This window comes from Peromyscus leucopus, chromosome 1 (assembly GCF_004664715.2).
Source record: "Peromyscus leucopus breed LL Stock chromosome 1, UCI_PerLeu_2.1, whole genome shotgun sequence".
Taxonomy (NCBI): domain Eukaryota; kingdom Metazoa; phylum Chordata; class Mammalia; order Rodentia; family Cricetidae; genus Peromyscus; species Peromyscus leucopus.
Genome location: NC_051063.1, coordinates 173,560,513 through 173,565,590, shown reverse-complemented (window position 1 = coordinate 173,565,590; position 5,078 = coordinate 173,560,513).

The window sequence follows — 5,078 nt, the reverse complement described above, 5'->3', positions numbered from 1 at the left end:
CCCATCCAGTCCAGAGAATGAGAGAGTTCTCATTGGACAAAGAGCCATCATTGGACCAAGAGTAAACTCAGGAGACAGAGAATCTTCCAGCCCTGATTAGACCAAGAGTGGCTTTCTGAGAAGTAGAATCTGCCACCTCTCATTGGACCAAGAGAGGCTTCCTGAAACACAGAATCTGCCAGCTCTGACTGGACCAAGAGGCCTGATAAAACCAAGAATGAATCCATGAGTCACAGAATCAACTACATTGGGTTGACCCAAGAGCAGCTCACTGAGACATAGAAGCTACCTGTTCCAATCAGACCAAGAGCTAAGGTTAGACACAGAAGGGCCCCCCTGAGACACAGACACAAGAAACACAGAGTGGACCAACAGCAACTCACTCAGACACAGGCACTTCTTATACCTATCAGACAAGGAGATGGGCAGACATCAAGGCAGAAGTACATACAACAACATAAAGAGCAATAGAGCATCACCAGAACCTAGCCCTCCTCCAAAAGCAAGACCTGAACATCACAAGGTGGAAGAAGCAGAAGAAAGTAACCTTAAGATTAGCATCATGAAGATGCTAGAGGCCTTTCAAAAAAAAATAAAAAATAAAATTGAGGAAAAGATAAACAAAAAAGTGGAGAAAATCAATAAAGGAAATGAGAAAAAGTCAAAGAAAAATGGGAAGAAATCTATAGAAAACTAGAGGAAAAGACAAATAAAAAGGTGGAAGAAAACAATAAATCCCTAAAGAAAACCGTGAGGGAAACAGTTCAAGACCTGAAAAGGGAAATATAAACAATGAAGAAGACACAAACAGAGGGAATGCTGGAAATAGAAAATCTGAGTAAATGAACAGGAAACACAGATGCAAACATAACCAACAGAATAAAAGAGATGGAAGACAAGATCTCTGGTGTAGAGGATACAATAGAGGAAATGGATTCATCAGTCAAAGAAAGTACCAATTCCAAAAAAGTCATGACACAAAATGTCTAAGAAATCTGGGACACCATGAGAAGACCAAACCTAAGAATAATAGGAATAGAGGAAGGAGAAGAATACCAACTCAAAGGCACAGATAATATATTCAACAAGACCATAGAAGAAAACTTTCCCAACTTAAAGAAGGAAATGCCTATGAAGATACAAGAAGCTTATAGAACACCAAACAGACTAGATCCCTCCAAAAAGTCCCCTCACCACATAATAATTAAACAATTAAACGTACAGAATAAAGAAAGAATATTAAGAGCAGCAAAGGAAAAAGGCCAAGTGACTTATAAAGGCAAACCCATCAGAATAACACCCGATTTCTCAATGGAGACTTTGAAAGCCAGAAGGACCTGGACAGATGTAATGCAGACACTAAGAGATCATGGATGCCAGCCTAGACTAATATACCCAGCAAAATTTTCAATCATCATAGACTGAGTGAACAGGACATTCGAAGACAAATCCAGATTTAAACAATACTTATCCACAAACCAAGCCCTACAGAAAGCACTAAAAGGAAAATTCCAACCTAAGGAAGTCAGATACACCCTTGAAAACACAGGCAATAGATAACACCACAGCAGTAAACTCCAAAGAAGAGAAGTACACACACACACTACCACCAAAAGATAACAGAAATGAACAATCACTGCTCATAAATATCTCTAAATATCAGTGGACTTAATTCACCTATAAAAAGACACAGGCTAACAGAATGGATACGAAAGCAGGACCCATCTTTCTGCTGCATACAAGAAACAAACCTCAAATTCAAAGGTAGACACTACCTAAAAGGCTGGGAAAAGTCTTTCCAATCAAATGGTCTTAAGAAGCAAGCTGGTGTACCTATCCTTTTATCCAACAAAATGGACTTCAAAATAAAATCAATCAAAAGAGATGAAGAAGGACATTACATACTCATCAAAGGAAAGATCCACCAAGATGAAGTTTCAATTCTGAACATTTATCCCCCAAACACAAGGGCACCCACATATGTAAAAGAAACATTATTAAAGCTTAAACCACATATAAAACCCCACACATTAATAGTGGGAGACTTCAACACCCCACTCTCACCACTGGACAGATCTGCCAAATCAAAACTTAACAGAGAAATAAAGGACTTAACTGATGTTATGACCCAAATGGAGTTAATTGTTATCTACAGAACATTTCATCCTAACAAAAAAGAATATACCTTCTTCTCAGCACCCCATAGAACCTTCTCTAAAATTGACCACATACTTTGCCACAAAGCAAATATCAACAGATACAAAAAATTGGAATAACCTCCTGTGTTCTATCAGACCACCATCATTTAAAGTTAGATTTTAAAAACAACAAAAACTACAGAAAGACTACAATTTCATGGAAACTGAATAATGCTCAACTGAATCACCAATGGGTCAAGGAAGAAATAAATAAAGATATTAAAGACTCCCTAGAGATCAATGAAAATGAGGACACCACATACCCAAACTTATGGGACACTAAGAAAGCAGTGCTAAGAGAGAAATTCATAACATTAAATGCCCACATAAAGAAGTTGGAGCAATCTCACACTAGTGACTTAACAACACACCTGAAAGCTCTAGAACAAAAGGAAGCAAAGTCACCCAAGAGGAATAGATGCCAGGAAATAATCAAATTGAGAGCTGAAATCAATAAAATAGATACAAAGAGAACAATACAAAGAATTAATGAAACAAAGAGTTGGTTCTTTAAGAAAATCAACAAGATAGACAAGCCCTTATCCAAACTAACCAAAAGGTACAGAGAGAGCATCCAAATTAGCAAAATCAGAAATGAAAAGGGAGACAAAACAACTAACACTGAGGAAATCCAGAGAATCATCAAGTCACACTTCAAAAACCTCTACTCCACAAAAATGGAAAATCTAAAAGAAATGGATAATTTTCTGGTACCACATACCCAAGTTAAATCAAGACCAGATAAACTGGATATTTAAATAATCCAATAACATCTAAGGAAATGGAATCAGTCATTCAAAGTCTTCCAACTAAAAAAAGCCCAGGACCAGATGGTTTCAGTGCAGAATTCTACCAGATCTTCAAAGAAGAGTTAATACCAATACTCTTTAAATTTTTCCACACAATAGAAACAGAAGGAACATTACCAAACTCCTTCTATGAGGCTATAATTACCCTGATTTCCAAGCCAAATAAAGACAAGACAAAGAAAGAGAACTACAGACCAATCTCCCTCATGAACATTGATGCAAAAATACTGAATAAAATACTGGCAAACAGACTCCAAGAAGACATCAGAACAATTATCCACCATAATCAAGTAGGCTTCATCCCAGGGATGCATGGGTGATTCAAAATACAAAAGTCTGTCAATGTAATACACCATATAAACAAACTGAAAGAAAAAAAACCCACATGATCATCTCACTAGATGCTGAAAAGACCTTTGACAAAATCCAATACCCCTTCATGATAAAGGTCTTGGAGAGATCAGGAATACAGGGAACATACCTAAACATAATAAAAAACAATTTACAGTAAGCTAAGAGCCAACATCAAAGTAAATGGAGAGAAACTCAAAGTGATTCCACTAAAATCAGGAACAAGGCAAGGCTGTCTGCTCTCCCCATAATTATTCAATATAATACATGAAGTTCTAGCCAGAGCAATAAGACAACATAAGGAGAATAAGTGTTACAAATTGGAAAGGAAGAAGTTAAGCTTTCGCTATTTGCAGATGATGTGATAGTATACATAAGTGACTCCAAAAATTCGACCAAGGAACTCATACAGCTTATAAATACCTTCAGTAATGTAGCAGGATACAAGATTAACTCAAAAAATCAGTAGCCCTCCTATATACAAATGACAAACAGGTTGAGAAGGAAATCAGAGATACATCACCCTTTACAATAGCCACAATGATATAAAATACCTTTGGGTAACTCTAACTAAGAAAGTGAAGGACCTGTATGACAAGAACTTTAAGTCTCTGAAGAAAGAAATTGAAGATGTCAGAAAATGGAAAGATCTCCCATGCTCATGGATAGGTAGGATTAACATAGTAAAAATGGCAATCTTGCCAAAAAGCAATCTAAGAATTCAATACAATACCCACCAAAATCCCAACACAATTCTTCACAGACCTGGAAAGAATAATACTCATCTTCATATGGAAAAACAAAAAGCCTAGGATAGTCCAAAGAATCCTGTACAACAAAACAAGCTCTAGAGGCATCATGATCCCTGACTTCAAGCTCTATTATAGAGCTACAGTAATAAAAAACAACTTGGTACTGGCATAAAAACCAACATGTAAACCAATTGAATATCCTGACATTAATCTGCATGCCTATGAACATGTAATTTTTGACAAAGAAGCCAAAACTGTACAATGGAAAAAAGAAAGCATCTTCAACAAATGGTGCTGGCAGAACTGGATGTCAACATGTAGAAGGCTGCAAATAGATCCACATCTGTCACCGTGCACAAAATTTAAGTCCAAGTGGATCAAAGACCTCAATGTAAATCCAGTTACTCTGAACCTGATAGAAGAGAACATAGGAAGTAGTCTTGAACAGATTGGCACAGGAGATCACTTCGTAAATATAACACCAGTAGCACAGGCACTGAAAGAAACAATTAATAAATGGGACCTCTTGAAACTAAGAAGCTTTTGTAGAGCAAAGGACATGGTCAACAAGACAAAGCTACAGCCTACAGAATGGGAAAAGATCTTTACCAACACCACATCTGACAGAGGGCTGATATACAGAACTCAAGAACCTAGACACCACAATGCCCAATAGTCCAATTAAGAAATGGGCTATAAAGTTAAACAGAGAATTCTCAACAGAGGAAGCTCAAATTGCTGAAAGACATTTAAGGAATTGCTCAACATCCTTAGTCGTCAGAGAAATGCAAATCAAAATGACTCTGAGATACCATCTTACACCTGTCAGAATGACTAAGAGCAAAAACACTAAAGACAGCTTATGCTGGAGAGGATGTGAAGCAAGGGGAACCCTCCTCCACTGTTGGTGAGAATACAAGCTTGTACAGCCACTTTGGAAATCAATATGGCACTTTTGTAGAAAATTG